The following is a 19,066-nucleotide window of genomic DNA, read 5'->3' as shown; positions in this document are numbered from 1 at the left end:
ATTGTAGCGGTTTACTACAACAGGCCTTAAGTCGCATGTGGGCCTTAAGCCCTTTATTGAACCACCAACTTCATGCTTGGTCTTGGGCTTCTTTCTGGTGAGTCTTCTTCGCGTAACCCGGCCCCTCCTGGTCGGCTTACACAAATAGTTATATCCCCAACATTAGGCCCCAGATTGATTTGAACTTGTTCATGTCAATCTTAAAATACCTTAAGAAATAAATCTTCAGTCTTCTGACTGTGCAAAGGTTTTCTTTAACCCGTCATGACGTCATCTTTTGGATCCAGGTTAACCCGCCGTGATGTCATCTTCACTTAAATTCTTTCTTTATTCCATCGTATCCTTCAACGGATCTTTGCCTTTACTGACTGTTCCAAAAACCGAGGCGTCGGGGCCGCTGGATAATAACTTTTATCTCCTCGTTTCTTGCGCCATCTTAGTTATCCTTTCCTTATAAATAGGCGCGACCTAGGTCTTCCCATTCTCCTCCTTCCAGTCATCATGTTCCTCTCGCTGCCTCTCTATCGCTCGAGCTCCGCCGCCGACGCCGTCACAGATCTCTTCGTCTTCACCAACTCCGGCCGCTGCATCAACTTGGTTTGACCAGAAAAATGCAACGACATTCCACCACAATCCTGCATCTGTAAGTCTCCTCTTTCCTACTTCTTAGATCTACATTAGGACCTTTGAGTTCTTGGCGTTCTTTGCTGTTCATTAGGATCCTTTCATTGATTTCATCACCCCCGCTCTTCTTGATCTTGAAGTTGGTAAAAACTGATGTAGTAGATATTCTGCACCTATTTTGAACGCAAATAGATCCCTTTCTATCACATAGAGGCCCCATTCGAGCCCTTGAGCTTCATCTGCGCCAGTCTTAGGTCCAGAAAATTTTCTTGTTAGGACAACTTTTTGATCCCAAATAACAGTGGCAAATTGTGAAACCTGTTTGTATCACCCGGAAAACTACTTCTGTCGAATATGCTTAAACACAACTGTCCATGTAGCCGGCTTAAATAAATGACACTGATCTGTGAACCTCGCTTGCTTCTCATGACTTTAAGAAATTTGAACTGCTTTTGATACATGTAGCGGCTTAAATACTATTGCGCAGTTATCCTCATACCATTAGGCCCCTTCTTAAGCTGCCACCTTGACTAGTTTTAAATTTTTACCTCCGGGTTAAATTTGAACCGGAACCTCTTATCTTGTCATAGGCCTCAATTTTCGTCATGGCACCTAACGCAGCCAAGGCTCCTGTGACCTGTAATTGGGTCCCATCCACAGTCACAAGGAGTAAACTATCTGAATTTGTGAAGTCTGGCCATCTGCCTAAAAAGGAGGTCATGTCTTATCGTGCCCCTGACCCGTCTGAAGAGAGGCCTCAACCCAAATAAGGGGAGGTGATAGTCTTTACGGATCACATGAACCGGGGATTTGCCCCTCCCGGCTGAAAATTCTTCAGGGAGGTTTTGAATTTCTTTGACCTTAGACCTCAAGATATTGGACCCAATTCCATGTCAAATATCTGCAATTTCCAAGTCTTCTATGAGGTGTACCTGGGAGAGGAGCCAAATCTGCTTTTGTTCAGAGAGCTTTTCTATTTGAACTGGCAGAATGAACGTGCCAATGGGCCTAGTCTTGAGCTTGGTGGCATCTCAATTCAGCGGCGGAGAGATTGCCTTTTCCCTTATGCTGAACTGCCGAGTCATCCAAAAGATTGGAATCAGACTTGGTTCTATTGTCAGGACACTTCGCCGGCTGATGAGAGCCCTCTGCCCGGCTTCTGTGCCCTGCGCCTTGAGTCCAACCATCCATTGGGGATAAACTGACTGCTGTTGAGCGTCTGCCTCTCATTCCCACCATCAAGAAGATCAAAGCTCTTTTGGGAAACGGCTTAAACGGCATCGATCTGGTCCGAGTTTGGGTCACTTGGCGAGTACTTCCATTAAGCCGCCGTTCCGGCTTAATGTGTACTTACTCAGGCGAAAAGGATGATCCACTGCGTCATAGCCCTGATGACCTACCAGAAGATGTGGTGGATGCTACGACCCAGTCGCTGCTAAAGGAGGGCACTGTAACTAGTAATGCCTTCGGCTTACTTCCCTTCTGCAAGAAGAACCCGGCCCCTGCAGTGAGTTATCAATCTTAATAAATACTCTTTGCTATGTTATACCTTATTTGTACTCATAATTCCTTATCCTTTTCCACAGGCCGATGACAACTTCTGGAAGGTCAAGTATGACCATGAGGCTGCCAAACAAGCCAGGACATCCAAGAAAACCGAAAGGAAAGCCACCAAAACGGGAACCTCAAAGAAGAAGAAACCCAGCGCTTCCGATTTATTCAAATTGGATGATACTTCTTCGGATGACGAAGCGGTAATCCTTTAATTTTCTTAACTCCTTTGTCATTTATTTTATTGACATTCTATCCTTTCAGGAGGATACTGGGAACAGTCAAGCAGTTGACGAAGAGGTAAATATAATCTCCTCCGACTCGGAGCCTTTGCCAAAGCAAATAATCTGAAGGGTGACCCAGAAAGTAAGATTTTCACATCCTCTAGCTTATCAAGATCCTCAATTTCTTTTGAAGCAACAACAGCTTGAAAACCGGAGGCAGACCTGGACGAACAAAGATGCAGAACTCTCCTCCAGCTTACCTGATGTAACTAGGAAGCGTCGGACTGAGGTTATCTTCGATTTACATTCTATTTTACCTTTGGCGGGTTTAATTCGCCAACCACTCAATTCATCTGACTCCAATTATCAGGATACCTCTCCTTCCTCCGGCGAGTCTATGCAATCAAACATGCCGGCTTTCAAAACTACTCTCGGGTACTGTAACTTTAGTTACTTTAGGCTTTACCTTACTCATGCTTTAGTATTCGTCCTTCTACCTTTGTTGACAGCATGCAAGTGAAGCCCAGCAAGAGGGCAAGGAAGAATAAGCCGTCCCAAGACCCGATTGTTACTGAACCGGCGCTTGATATGTCTGCTCCTGACAGCTCCACCCATCAGCCGCCGCCTGAACCGGCTTCTGACATTCCGGTGCCAACCTCTGACCCGCCTACCGAAGATACTCTCAACAGCTCCGATAACCCGGAAGCTCCTAGCCCGGTCAAGGCGACTGACCCGGAAGTTGAATTTCTGAAAAGTCAATTTGTTGAACCGGGGTGGCCTACTGTCCTTGCCAAATGTACTGCCAAGGAAGAACTTATCGATCGCCGAAAGGCCAAGCAGGACATTACTGATTATACTCACTTAAGCATTGGTGATATAGTCTCGGGCTATCTGAATCAAGTGCATAATAATCGTGACCTGGAAATTGATATGGTGAAACAAATACAGCACAAATTTGAGGTATAACTTATGCTATTTTCCTGAATCTTACTTTCTGTACCAGCCCCCAAGTCTATTGCTTATAAATAAATATGTTGTAGACTTAGAAATTTGCTTTACTGTTGGTTTGTCCGGTTTAAAGAGAATATATTTAACCCGGTTATAGCATGATAGTTTTAATTTGCGATACACATTAGCCCCCAAGTGTCAAGTATCTTTACTTGTAAAGTGCTTGAGACTTAATATGCATGACCTGGCATGGTAGGTTAAAAATTCTTCAGCATACATTAGCCCCCAAGTGTCAAGAACCTTTGCTTGCAAAGTACTTGGGACTTTTAATGTTATCTTACCATGATTCTTACCATAACTCGGTATCAATGTAGGTCACCATAAGTCAATTTGAGTCGGAGATTGCTGACTTGAAGAGCCGTCTGGCAGCTCAAGAACTTGAAACTTAAAAGGCCAACTCCAAATTTGAATTTAGCATCTCTGAACAAGAGAAGTTGAAAAAGAATTTTGTGTCAGAGAAGAAAAACTGGATTGATGAGAAAGCTTCACTGGTCACCCGGGCCGAGACGGCAGAGGCATCACTTGAAGAAGCAACAACCGAGCTGTCCGACTTAAAGCGCCATATATCTCAAATGGTCTCAGCCAGCTTCGGTAAGTATCTGTCCATAACCCCAAAATATTGCAATCCTTCCTTTGATGACTGCCATAATTGTTATCTCCAGCTCACTTTCATGTTTGTGAACACACAGGCCCGAGAAGCACCAACCTCAAGCAGAACATGCTGATCAAACTTAAGGCGGTTTACACTCTGGTGGAGCAATTGTACACCGGGTCACAACGTGCTTTGGCCGTTGTAGCCTTATCAAATACCACTCCCCGCCTTCTGCAAGACGTGCTGAAGTGTCTCGCTGTGCTACCTCAGCGGATCTAGGATTTAAGGCGGGCATCTTCAAGAGTCGGGGCCGTAGCCGCGTTGAGTCGGGCAAAGGCATGGATGCCAGAACTAGACCCGGCCGACCTCGCTCTTGGATACCCGAGCCTGAAGGAGGACGGCACTATATTTGACGATCACGATTTCACCGCCTGTGTCAAAGTCATATGTCCCGTGGCTACCCTTATTGGGAATGATACTGATCTTACCAAGTATTCGCCGGGCTATGATAATGAGAACCGGAGAATTCCAAACATTCCATATGATCAAGTCAGCCTGATCCCTCCAACGCGTAAGCATACTTTTGCCCCTGAAGTGAACCCAACCGGTTTAATAGATGATGAAGCTGAGTTTGAAGCCTTGAGTGGCATTGACTGGGCCTCGTCAACCTTCCAGGACAAAGCAACCGACGGAGAGGCAGAGAAGGATAACCCAGAGTTTTCAAGCCCGCCGAAGGAATGAACCGCCAGGCATTTTATAACTTTCCAAAAAACAATGCTTCATTTATTCAGACTCGGGAAGTCTTGTAATAGGGTAGTAAAAACTTCTCAATATTTGTCATGCATTCGCGCATGTTCCTGGCGCTTAATACTTTCGCAAGCCGCCATCGCTATAAATTTCTGGCTTATGTTGATCGTTTATTTCCTTGACGTTTAAATTTGCCTTGCCTTATCCTGCGATCCCTTTTATAATCTTCCCTGCTTATATGATGTTCACCTGGCACTTAAGAACCTGGGGTAATCAATATTAAACCAGAAGAATAAAAAAACATCTGATAATGCTTTCAAGAGGGTCTCAAGGTAGTTAAAATAATTATGCTTATGTTGGATAATAAACAACATTGATAGGCTTCTGATTCGAATATGATCAGTAAACCATTCCAAAGGGGTTAAGCTAAGATTCGGATACGATCATATAGCCCCCAGTGGCTTTGGCGATGCCGATCAAGTGGGTATCGACAACTATGTTCTCTTTGGTTCGAATATGACCTATGTGTGAACAGGAAGCCCCCAAGTGACCATAAGAGTTGTTTAATGACACTAATTCGAATACGATCCACGTCAGACCCAAAGGGGTTAAGCTGTGATTCAAATATGATCAAGAAGCCCCCAAGTGGGTTTTGGCAATATGCCAATCAAGTGGGTATCGACAGCTATGTTCTCTTTGGTTCGAATACAACCTATGTTTGAACAGGAAGCCCCCAAATGATCATGGCTAGATTCAGACATGATCATAAGCCAGACCAAAGGGAAAGCCGGACTCAAAGGTGATCCGCTCCCTGTTGGTTGTTTCCACCACCTGATGAAGAAGACACATAAACCTTTGAGGGTAAGAAGGACAGAGGTCCTGCTTTATTTCTTTATATAATATATACATTGTCAAAATATATACATCTTGAGAGCCGGTGGCTTAAGTATAGTAAGGCCGGAGGTAAGCAATATTCCATGGCCGTCGGGTCTCTTCCTCCGACTTACGTGAGTATTTGTGCTCTCAAACATCGATGAGTTAATATGATCCGTTGTGCAAATTCTTGCTGACCACAAAGGGTCCTTCCCAAGGTGGGGATAGCTTGTGCATGTCAGACTGATCCTGGATGAGCTGGAGCACCAAATCGCCTTCCTGAAAGGTTCTGCTCCTAACCCGGCGGCTGTGATAGCGGCGAAGGTCTTGTTGATAAATTGCTCAGCGGGCTATTGCCAAGGCTCGCTCCTCATCTAACAAATCAAGCGCATCCTGACGAGCCTTTTCATTGTCAGCCTCAACATAAGCCGCCACGCGGGGTGAATCATGCCGGATGTCACTTGGCAGGACCGCCTCTGCACCATACACCATAAAGAAAGGTGTGTAACCTGTAGATCTGTTAGGTGTAGTGTTGATGCTCCACAACACAGAAGGTAACTCCTCCACCCAACAACCCGGAGTTCGCTGTAAGGGGACAAAGAGCCGGGGCTTGATACCCTTCAGGATCTCTTGATTTGCTCTTTCTGCTTGACCATTGGATTGAGGATGAGCAACAGCCGAAATATCAAGCCGGATATGTTCTCGCTGACAGAACTCTTCCATGGCACCCTTGGAGAGATTAGTGCCATTATCAGTTATAATGTTGTGTGGGAAACCAAAACGAAAGATCACCTTTTTCATGAATTGAACTGCCGTGGCCGCATCACACTTACTGACTGGCTCTCCCTCAACCCACTTTGTAAACTTATCCACTGCCACCAGGAGATGTGTCTTTTTATCCTTAGACCTCTTGAAAGGCCCAACCATGTCAAGCCCCCAGACTGCAAACGGCCAAGTGATTGGGATCATCCTCAACTCTTGAGCCGGCACGTGAGCTCGTCGTGAGAACTTTTGACAACCGTCACATTTACTGACCAGATCCTCCGCATCAGCATGAGCCGTACACCAATAAAAACCATGACGGAAAGCTTTGGCTACAAGAGATTTTGACCCGGCATGATGGCCACAATCCCCTTCATGGATCTCACGAAGTATTTCTTGGCCTTCTGTAGGTGACACACAGCGTTGAAATGCCCCAGTGATGCTTAGGTGATGTAACTCGCCGTTAACAATCGTCAGAGTTTTGGAGCGCCTGACGATTTGTCTTGCCAAGGTCTCATCCTCAGGTAATTCTCCCCGGGTCATATAGGCCAAATATGGCACCGTCCAATCCGGGATAACGTGAAGAGCTGCCACCAGCTGTGCCTCCGGGTATGGCACCGCTAGTTCTTCCTCGGTAGGCACCTTGACAGAAGGGTTATGCAAAATATCGAGAAAGATGTTAGGCGGCACTGGCTTACGTTGAGATCCCAACCGGCTTAAAGCATCAGCCGCCTCATTCTTCCTTCGATCAATGTGCTCCACTTGATAACCTTTGAAGTGACCAGCCACAGCATCTACTTCACGATGATAAGCCACCATAAGTGGATCCTTGGAATCCCACTTGCCTGACACCTGTTGAGCCATGAGATCTGAGTCACCCAAACACCTTACCCGGCTTAAGTTCATCTCCTTGGCCATCCGGAGACCATGGAGTAAGGCCTCATACTCAGCTGCATTGTTAGTACAAGGAAACATAAGCTGGAGCACATAGCAAAACTTGTCGCCTCGAGGGGAAGTTAAAACAACTCCAGCCCCCGAGCCTTCTAACTGCCTGGACCCATCAAAATGAATAGTCCAATATGTGTTATCTGGCTTCTCTTTAGGTGCCTGCAACTCTGTCCAATCATTGATAAAGTCCACCAAGGCTTGAGATTTAATAGCGGTATGTGGCATATATATTAAACCATGAGGTCCAAGCTCGATAGCCCACTTGGCGACTCGTCCTATGGCCTCCCTATTCTGGATGATGTCTCCCAAGGGGGCAGAACTCACCACAGTTATAGGATGGATTTGAAAGTACTGCTTCAACTTCCAGTTGGCCATAAACACCCCGTAAACAAGTTTCTGCCAATGTGGATACCTTTGTTTAGACTCAATGAGCACCTCACTGATATAGTAAACCGGCCGTTGAATCGGATCCTCCTTGCCAGCTTCCTTACGCTCCACCACGATGGCAACACTGACGGCTCGTGAATTAGCAGCCACGTATAACAGCAGCGGCTCTTTATCAATGGGAGCCGCAAGAACCGATGGTTCAGACAACTGTCTCTTCAAGTCTTCAAAGGCAGCATCAGCAGCATCACTCCAGACAAAGGTGTCTGTTTTCTTCATCATCTGATACAGTGGTAAGGCCTTCTCACCTAACCGACTTATGAACCGGCTTAAAGCGGCAACACGACCCGCCAGTCACTGAACATCATTGATGCACGCCGGTTTAGCCAGAGAGGTAATCGCCTTGATCTTCTCCGGATTAGCTTCCATGCCTCTGTTTGAGACCAGAAAACCCAGGAGCTTGCCTGCAGGTACACCAAACACACACTTTGCCGGGTTAAGCATCATCTTATAAACCCATAGATTATCAAAGGTCTCTTTTAAGTCGGATATCAAGGTCTCCTTCTCTCTGGACTTCACCACGATGTCATCTACATAGGCATGAACATTACGCCCAATTTGATCGTGTAGACAGTTCTGCACACATCACTGATAAGTCTCTTGAGCACTCTTGTCACGCCCAAGATGCGACCCTATCCTAAAGGAACTCGAAGGTCCCACCAAGGATAGAAGCGCATCTTGAGGATGCTTTTGCAAGGTGGATATCATTACATCAACATTACATACTAGATGGGGATACATATAAAAGGCATACAATGCCACATGAATACAACAATACATCATCCATAAGATCAACATCCAACTACGGATGAAACACAAACAGAAGCTCAAATGACATCCACCCTGCTAGCCCAGGCTGCCAACCTAGAACATATCCCCTGATTGGAGAAGAAGCAGAAGAAGAACTCCAAAACAAGCAAACATCGCTCTCGCGTCATGATCATCGTATAACCTGTACCTGCAACTGTTGTTGTAGTAATCTGTGAGCCACGAGGACTCAGCAATCCCATTACCATGGGTATCAAGACTAGCAAAGCTTAATGGGAAAGGAAGGGGTAAAGTGGTGAGGTTGCAGTAGCGACTAAGCATATATGGTGGCTAACATACGCAAAAGAGAGCGAGAAAAGAGCAAACGGAACGGTCGTCAACTAGTAATGATCAAGAAGTGATCCTGAGCTCCTACTTATGTCAATCATAACACAAAAACCGTGTTCACTTCCCGGACTCCGCCGAAAAGAGACCATCACGGCTACACACGCGGTTGATGCGTTTTAATTCGGATCTGGTGTCAAGTTATCTACAACCGGATATTAACAAATTCCCATCTGCCACATAACCGCGGGCACGGCTCTTGAAAGTTTATACCCTGCAGGGGTGTCCCAACTTAGCCCATGATAAGCTCTCGCGATCAACGAAGGATATTCCTTCTCCCAGGAAGACCCGATCAATCTCGAAATCCCGGTTTACAAGACATTTCGACAATGGTAAAACAAGACCAGCAAAGCCGCCCGATGTGCCGACAATCCCGATAGGAGCTGCACATATCTTGTTCTCAGGGCAACACCGGATGAGCAATCCGTACAACTAAAACCAGACCTCAAGTTTCCCTGAGGGGGCGCTGCAAAGGGCTCTAGTTCGGACCAGCACTTAGAGAAGCACTGGCCGGGGGGGCTAAAATAAAGATGATCCTCGGGCTCCGGAAACCCAAGGAAAAAAAGGCTAGGTGAGGCAAATGGTAAAACCAAGGTTGGGCCTTGCTGCAGGAGTTTTATTCAAAGCGAACTGTCAAGGGGGTCCCATAAATCACCCAGCCGTGTTAGGGACGCAAAATCCGGGAACATAATACCGATATGACGGAAACTAGCACGGCAAGAGTGGAACAAAACACCAGGCATAAGGCCGAGTCTTCCACCCTTTACCAAGTATATAGATGCATTAATTAAATAAGAGATATTGTGATATCCCAACATAATCCTGTCCACCATGGAACAATCTTCAACTTCACCTGCAACTAACAACGCTATAAGAGGGGCTGAGAAAAAGCGGTAACATAGCCAAGCAATGGTTTGCTAGGAAGGGTGCAAAAGGTTAGAGGCTGACATGGCAAATTGGGAGGCTTGATCAACAAGAGATAGGTAGCGCAGCATAGCGATAGAACGAAGCAACTAGCATAGCAATGATAGTAATGAGATCCAAGGTGACGGTCATCTTGCTTGAAATCCCGCTAGGACGAAGAACGAGTCCATGAAGAAGATGAAGCCACGAAGACGAACCAAGCGTAGACGAACGGATCCTCACGATCGCAACAAAACAGGAACTAATGAGAAGAAGCACCACCGGAAAGAAGCAAACAACATAGTAAACACATAACCATAACCATGACATGATGCACAATCAAGTACGATGCATGTCCGGTTTAATGAGTCATGGCATGGCAAAGTGCAACAAAGAATACTACAATTTAAGTGGAGCTCAATATGCAATGAGTTGCATATTGACAAAACACCACATCCAATTATTTAGTTCACTCTCGTTTATGCTACCCAACAATATTAAATGGTGTTAACATGGCAAGAGGTGAAGCATAATAAAACTACCTATCTGGGCAATTTAAATGAGGCCGGAAACAACAAACAACAATTTCGGAAAATCCCCATATGCAAATTATGAATTTGGTACTGTTCTGCCCTAAACCATATTTTAGAGTTGTTAAACATGCAAGATGAGTGCACCAAGTTAATCTATGCATTTTTCTACCCCATTTACATATAAAGAACATTTAAATCCGAGCTACGGTTATTTAGTTATGAAATAAAACAATTTAGCATGTCATTTAAGCAAATTAATCCAAACAGCAATTTAAACATTTCAAACATGGATGAAAGATGCAGATTATTAATCTACACAAAATTCTAAGCATTTTACATGTTTGAATCATTTTAAACCGATGCACGGTTAATGAGTTATTATATGCATGATGTGCAAGGACTTTTCTGTAAAATAGCAAACTCCTGGATAAATAGCAAAATCGCAGCAGCAGGAAAAAACACTACGGGCCGAATCTGCTGGCCCAACAGTGCACAGGGGGGCGCTGGATCTGATGCTCACCATGGGCTTGGCCCGGTCGGTGGTGTGGTGAGGCCGGAAGGGGCGCTGGGCCTGGGGCTTGTCCGCGCTGGCGCCAGATCGGGTCAACAACGGGGCGGCGCTCGTCTTGTCGCTCGAAGCAGAGGAAGACAGCAGGCGCTGGACGGTCGCAAGTGGGACTTCCATAAGCGACAGGACGGAGAGGGGTCGGCGCGGGGGCTCGGGGTCGCGGGTCAGCAGAGGAGGCGCTCGGCTGGGTCAACTCCGGCGCGAGGCAGAGCTGGACTTGGCGAAGGCGCGGTCAACGCGAGGCGTGGGCGAACGGGCGCCTCGTCCTCTGCTCATTAGGAAGCAGAACAACGGCTACGTCTTGGCGAAAGGCGCGACGAGGTACTTGGCGCGGGTGGCCAACGGATGCAGGGCACGGCGACGCGGGGACGGCCGGATCCAAGGCGGGGGAGGCGCGAAGGCAGATGGATCCGGGCATGGGATGTTGATTCCTCGCCGGAGGACGAAGCTGAGGGACTTGGCGCGGTGCGGCTGTCCCCGTGGCATCGAAAGCCGGCAGACAACAGGAAAACAGGCAGAGCCAGCGGCTCCGAGGCGGAGGAGAGGAAGCGCGGGCGTGAGCTTGAACTCCGAGCGTCTGTGAAGCTTGAGGCAAGCGACTCGACGCTGGCTGGAGGCCGACGCAGTCTCGGTCAATGCGGCAACAGGATGCGGGCGAGGCGAGGAACGACAGCGGCTGCGGCAACTCCTGTTGAGGAAAAGAGAGAGGTCCGAGAGGTTAGAGATTGGAGGGAAAGGGAGATTGCGGGAGGGAGGAGAAGAAGGTAGGGCAAGCGGCGGTACTGGCCTGGTTCGGCGGAGAGGAGGCCGTCGGGGAGGCGTTGGAGGTGCTGGTTGGGTTCGCTACAGAGACGAGGAGAAGAAGGTGGTGGCTTGCTGTAATTGGGTGGCGGTGGAAAACAAGGGAGCGAGTCAGAGCGATCCGGTTGGGTGGATCTGGGAGGATCCCGAGGAAGAAGGGGGGAGGTTGGTTGGCTGGCGGCGGCACGATGGGAAAGGGTGGATGGGATGGCTAGGTCTAGGGTTGCCCCGATATTTATATCAGATGAATTTAGGTTAGGGAATCCCTACGATCGTAATCGGACGGTTGAGAAAATATATGGGTAGGAAGTCCAATTAAGAAAATGGAGATGTTTTATAGATGTTTGGGGATGATCCGAATCCAACGGTGATGACTGAGCGGTTCGGGTTCGGGGCAAATTTCGGACACACGCGAGGGGTCTGAGAGAGGTCGATGAAGACAAGGGGGGAATGTGGCAACTACGAGCGGATACGGGTTTTATGAAAACATATGGATGCGATGCACATGACGCTATGAGATGAGATGCATGGCATGAACAAAATGCACAACGAAAGACAAAAACCCAACCACGGAGGAAAAAACATATCGCATCTCCGGAAAAGGCAAGAGTTGGAGTTACGAATATGGAAATTTGTATCTGGGGCGTTACAACTCTTGAGCCCAAACAGCATAGATACATAACAGAAGGCTCCAAACGGAGTGATGAAAGCCGTCTTCTCCTAGTCCTTAACTGCCATTTTGATCTGATGATAGCCGGAGTAAGCATCCAAAAAGCTCAAACATTCACAACCCTCTGTTGCATTAATGATTTGATCAATATGGGGGAGATCAAAGGGATGTGCCGGACAAGCCTTGTTTAAGTCCGTGTAATCCACACACATCCGCCAGGTGACATTCTTATTAAGCACGAGCACCGGGTTAGCCAACCACTCCGAGTGAAAAACTTCAACAATGAACCCAGCCGCTAAGAGCCGAGCAACTTCCTCTCCAATAGCTTTCCGTCTCTCTTCATTAAACCGTCGAAGAAACTGCCTGACCGGCTTATAGTTCGGATCAATATTGAGAGTGTGCTCAGCGAGTTCCCTCGATACACCCGGCATGTTAGAAGGTTTCCATGCAAAGATGTCCCGGTTCTCATGGATGAACTCGATGAGCGCGCTTTCCTATTTGGGATCCAAATTGCTGCTGATGCTGAATTGCTTAGAAGAGTCACCTGGGGTAAAGTCAACAAGCTTCGTCTCGGCGGCCGATTTAAACTTCAACGCCGGGTCATGCTGTGTAGTTGGTTTCTTTAGGGACGTCATATCTGCCGGGTCAACATTATCTTGATAAAATTTGAGCTCCTCCGCTACACAAGCAGACTCAGCATAAGCTGCGTCGCCTTCTTCACATTCCAAGGCTACCTTTCGACTTCCATGCACAGTGATGGTGCCCTTGTGACCCGGCATCTTGAGCTGCAAATAAATGTAACATGGCCGTGCCATGAACTTACCATAAGCCGGCCGCCCGAACAGAGCATGATATGGGATCCTGATTTTGACCACCTCAAATGTCAACTTCTCAGCCCTGGAATCATATTCGTCTCCAAAAGCCACTTCCAGTTCAATCTTGCCAACTGGGTAAGCCGACTTACCAGGAACCACTCCATGGAAAACAGTGTTGGATGTCCTCAAATTCTTATCAGTCAACCCCATGCGTCGAAAGGTCTCATAATAGAGGATATTGATGCTACTACCTCCGTCCATGAGTACCTTAGTGAATTTATATCCACCAACCTGAGGTGCTACCACCAAGGCTAACTGACACGGATTGTCAACCCGTGGAGGGTGATCTTCCCTACTCCATACAATGGGCTGTTCTGCCACCTCAAGTAATGAGGAACTGTCGGCTCAACAGAATTCACGGCCCTCTTATGAACCTTCTGGTCACGTTTGCATAAGCTAGTGGTAAACACGTGATACTGCCCACTATTCAACTGCTTCGGATTGCTTTGATAACCCGATTGTTGCTGCTGCTGTTCTCCTTGACCAGACTGCTGTTGATTATAGCCGCCTTGATGGCCCTGAAAACCGGAACTTGAACCACCACCCAGGCCATGAAAACCGCCAGCCCCTGAGCCGCCACCGAACCCGTGATTGCCATCAAAGGTGTTGGAATTCTTAAACGCCTTCATGATTGCGCAGTCTTTCCACAGGTGAGTAGCGTGCCGCTCCCGGGTGTCGTGTCTCGGGCAGGGCTCATTGAGTAGCTGCTCAAGAGATGGGCCTGACCCGCCGGATCGAGGCGGCTTACCCTTACGTCTCTGATTGTTACCTTGCGCATTGGCATTGGCCACAAACTCCGGGTTACCGTCTGCCTTACGCTTATTGCCTCCTTGATTCATCGGGTTATGCTGCTGACCCTTTCCATTGTCGTTCTTCTTTCCCTTCCCTGTCTTTTCCTCATTAGATGCGGGATCCTTGGTACTATCAGAGTCTGCATATTTGACTAAAGCCGCCATCAGCGTACCCATATCATTGCAATCACGCTTAAGGCGCCCCAGTTTCTGCCTCAGCGGCTCAAAACGGCAATTCTTCTCCAACATGAGGACTGCAGAACCAGCATCCATCTTGTCAGATGAATGTATTCTCTCCTTGACCCGGCGTACCCAATGAGTCGTGGATTCACCCTCCTCCTGTTTACAATTTGTGAAGTCCACAATCGACATAGACTGCTTGCAAGTGTCCTTGAAGTTCTGGATGAAACGGGCTTTTAATTCTGCCCATGAACCAATGGAATTGGATGGCAAACCCTTTAACTAGGACCGGGCTGTTCCATCTAACATCATGGTGAAGTACTTAGCCATCGCCGCGTCGCTGACTTCCTATAACTCCATGGCCATCTCATAACTTTCGATCCAAGCTCCGGGCTGCAAGTCGGCCGTGTAATTCGGCACCTTTCGAGGTCCCTTAAAGTCCTTGGGTAGGCGCAAATTACGCAGAGCCGGTACCAGACAAGGAACTCCGCCGGTTCTAGTGGCTAATCCCGTCTCAACGGAAGTCGTTGGATACTCTGGGAAATCTTGATGTGCCGTCTGTTGAGCCTCTAGCTGAGCCGCCAGCTCGTTCTCCTGGCGTACTCGGTCTTGCACCGGATTATAGCCACCGGGCTGGTTACGACCTTGGGCGTTGCTTGACAAATATTCACACTCCATGTGCCTGCTGTAACTCGGGCTCCGATTCTGACGAGGCGGTGCTAACCAAGGTGGAGGATTTGAATGAATCCTGTCCCGGCTGTAAGAATACGTCTCTTGCTGGGCCAAGGCCGTCTGGAGAAGTTCTCTGACCCTCCGGGTCTCCACCGCTGTTGGGTCATCACCGTCCATGGGAAGAGCCGCCAAACGCGCCGAAGCGGCGATTAAGTTCTCCATGGGGTTAGAAAAGTGACCCGGCGGTATCGGCACATAACGCGGTGGTGCCAAGCTCACATGAGGGGGTGGCATTTCTCGAGGCTGAGCCGGTTCTCTTGCTCCAGGTGTCATAAACTGATTGGTCTCTGGCGGGTTACTTGGGTCGGCTCCGGGTGTAGAAAAAAGAACTCGAGGGTCGTAATTCGGAGGTAAACGGGACTGGGTTTTCTGATGTCTCCTCCTCATTACCTCATTAGACGCATTCAGGCTCATCGTGAGCTGGTAGGCTTCTGACTATAACCGCTGCTCCCGGGCGTCCAGAGCCGCCTGCTCTGTGGCTAGTCTAGTATCCTCAGCTGCCAAGGCCTCCTTGGCCTGAGCTATCTCCTCACGCACCCGTGCCACCTCCGCGTCATGCTCATCTTTGTTTGCAGGGATAACCGTGGTGGTTAACAGGGCCGTAAGCTTGTCCATGAGGTCTATCAGCACCTAAGCCAGCGGGCGCACAGGGCCTCCTGCCCCGGCTGCTCCTGTTCCGGATGTTATCGCCGTAGCGGCCATAGAATTCTGGCCGGGTTGAGTCCCAGCCATGAAGACTCCTGCCCATCTTAGCGGCTCATAGGGGTCCGGAATACTGGTGCCATCAGAACAGCCCCCAAGCACGCCATCTTGGACTTGGTATGCGAATCTGCTGAACCGGCGGACGAATTGTCGCCCGGGCGGACGGTCGTCTCACCACCATCTTCAGAACCTTCAGAAAGTTCCTCTCCGTGGATGCATCCCACAAAGGCACGCTTCATTACCGGTTGAACTTGGGCCTTCCTTGCACGCTGAGCCGTCTCAACGAGGTCGGTGCAGTTGTCCGGCTTAGGGCCCGGCTCACCGATCCGGTCGATGAAGACGTGGATTCCGCCGAAGGGGACCCGGTACCCGTACTCAATTGAGCCGGCGTCGGGGCCCCAGCCTTGTTCGTCGATGTAGATCTTGCCGCGATGACTCTTGGTCATCCGGCCCACCACGTATCCCTTCAGCCCTTCGAAGTTGCCCTTCAAGAACTCAAATCCACCGTGCGCTGGCCCCACGGTGGGCGCCAACTGTCGTGGAATTGTCACGTAACATGTCCTCATGAAAGGACTTAGTTGTGGAGCCATCGCAACTAGGAAGCTTGAAGGGGTTAATTGGGACAAGGGACATGAGAGGTTTATACTAGTTCGGCCCCTTACGGTGAAGGTAAGGCCTACGTCTAGTTGGGTTGGTATTGATGTTTCGACGACCATGGAGCGAGATATGCCATGCCCGGCTCTCGAGCAGTTGTTTCTTGCCCTAAGCCGCCAGCAGGTCGTCCCCTTATATACACGGGTTGACGCCCTGTGGCTTACAGAGTCCCGGCCGGCTTATAAACAGTGTCCCGCTCGGTGACTAGTTAAATCTACCTTATGATACAAGTCATGCCATTGTAGCGGTTTACTACAACGGGCCTTAAGTCGCCTGTGGGCCTTAAGCCCTTTATCGAACCGCCAACTTCATGCTTGGTCTTGGGCTTCTTTCTGGTGAGTCTTCTTCGCGTAACCTAGCCCCTCCTGGGCGGCTTACACAAATAGTTATATCCCCAACACTGCTCGTTACGACAGGTACTCAGGGATTTTGGAGTAGAACCCGCCTTGCAATGCCGAAGACAATCTACGCGCCGGACTCATCATCATTGAAGCCTGGTTCAGGGGCTACTGAGGGAGTCCTGGATTAGGGGGTCCTCGGACAGCCGGACTATATACTTTGGCCGGACTGTTGGACTATGAAGATACAAGATTGAAGACTTTGTCCCGTGTCCGGGTGGGACTCTCCTTTGCGTGGAAGGCAAGCTTGGCAATTCGGATATGTAGATCTCTTTCTCTGTAACCGACTCTGTGTAACCCTAGCCCCCTCCGGTGTCTATATAAACCGGACGGTTTAGTCTGTAGGACAACAACAATCATAATCATAGGCTAGCTTCTAGAGTTTAGCCTCTACGATCTCGTGGTAGATCAACTCTTGTAATACTCATATCATCAAGATCAATCAAGCAAGAAGTAGGATATTACCTCCATCGAGAGGGCCTAAACCTGGGTAAACATTGTGTCCCCCGCCTCCTATTACCATTAGCCTTAGACGCATAGTTCGGGACCCCCTACCCGAGATCCGCCGGTTTTGACACCGACACCCCCGTCCTCTCGATCTCTTCCTCTCATCTCCCTCGCCTTCCTCACACCGCCGGAGGAGCCCATCTCCTTGATCTTCCCCTTCCCCTCCTGTGCTCCTCCACCTCACCCTTCCTTCTCCCTCGCACAGCCACCACCTCCCTCCGCTGTTGCGCCACCTTGCCGCTCGAGCTTCTGCTTCGCTCCGCCGCCCCTGCTCCGACCAGCAGGCACGCCGCCGCCGTCCAGGACCACCAGGCGCGCCTCCGGTCGAGCTGCCATGCCGCTGGGCGTGGTTCCTCCGGCCGACGAACCCTCCTGCCTCCAGCTCCGTTCCCCTGCCCCGCGTCCTCCGCGCCCCCTTCTCCATCATTCCCATGTCGCCGCCGCGCCATCTCGCATTGCCCGTCGCCCTCCCTGCCTTGCTCCTGCTTCCCCGCCTCCATGTCGCTACTTGGCTGTCAGCAACTGCTCGACAGCAGCGATCCTGCTTCACCTGCTCTGCATCGAGCTGCCGGCGTCAAGATGCCCCTGCTCCGAGCACAACCGCCGCACCTCGCATTGTCATCCAGCTAGCCAAGATCCACTCGTTGCTGCCCTTGTCCTCGAACGTCGCGACCTCTTCTGCTTTGGGCCATGCCCAAACCCGTGTTAGTTTTTCTGGCATCTTTTGTCGTTCCTCGTGCACTACCCTACCTTGTTGCTGCCCACCAGAGGCCCTTTTCTCTTGCTTGGTTTTGGATCGGCAAGAACGAGACGCGAAGACCCGTACCCGGACCGTCAAGCATCTTCTCCTAGAATTTTGCCAAGTACCACAACGATGCGCCAAGTACCTCTACCCATGACCCGAGAACGTCTATGGCCCGTGTACAACTACCGTCGCCAAGACCGGACCGACAAGTACCTTGACAACGTGTGTACCACTACCGTCGACCCTCGAAGACTTCGTGGGTGTCAAGTTCCTTGTCGTGACCCCGAACATCTATGAAATGTGAACCACTACTTACACTGTCGCCGTGTACCACTACTTCCACTACGACCGTCCCGAGAACGTCTACTTCCCTCAATGAACTTGATCCGTTTCAAAAATGCATGCTTCAAAGGTATAACCTGAGACGACGCTCGTGGAATAATGCATGTGTGTTGTATGAGATGAAACGCGTGTTTGCACCATGTCCGAGTTGTCGCTTGCGCGTGCCATGTTTTCCTTTCCATGGACACTTGGGAACCCGGTAATCAGGATCACCCCACATCTTTGCATGACATGCTCATGCCCACTTCGTTTGCACTGGTCTCTCAACGAGTTACCGGAATCGGAACATTGCCATGGCATCGTTTTCATTTTCGTCACCGTGGAACCCAATTCTTTCCGCCATGGTGACCCAATGCTCCTTATCTTCTTCATGTCCACACTTAAATAAAATTGCATATAACTAGAATATGTCATCTACATCATGATAACCACATTTAAATGCTTAAAAATTTTGTTTGAATTAATTTTCTTAGATGACATGTTAATATGGTTTAATTCATAACTAAATAACCAGAGCTCCGAATTAAATAAACTTCATATGCATATGTGCATTTTTTCCGAATTGTTGTTTGTTGTTTTCTGCCTCATTTAAACTTGCCTAGATATGTAGTTCTTGTATGTTCACCCTCTTGCCATGTTTAACAACATTTAATTTTGTCTTGTTCATAAACAAGAGAGAACTAAGAATTCAAATGTGGTGTTTCGTCAATATGCAACTCATTGCATATTGAGCTCCACTT

Source organism: Triticum aestivum, chromosome 5B (assembly GCF_018294505.1).
Source record: "Triticum aestivum cultivar Chinese Spring chromosome 5B, IWGSC CS RefSeq v2.1, whole genome shotgun sequence".
In the NCBI taxonomy this organism is placed as follows: Eukaryota; Viridiplantae; Streptophyta; class Magnoliopsida; order Poales; family Poaceae; genus Triticum; species Triticum aestivum.
The sequence above is the reverse complement of the archived record's forward strand: the minus strand, read 5'-3'. Positions refer to the sequence as shown.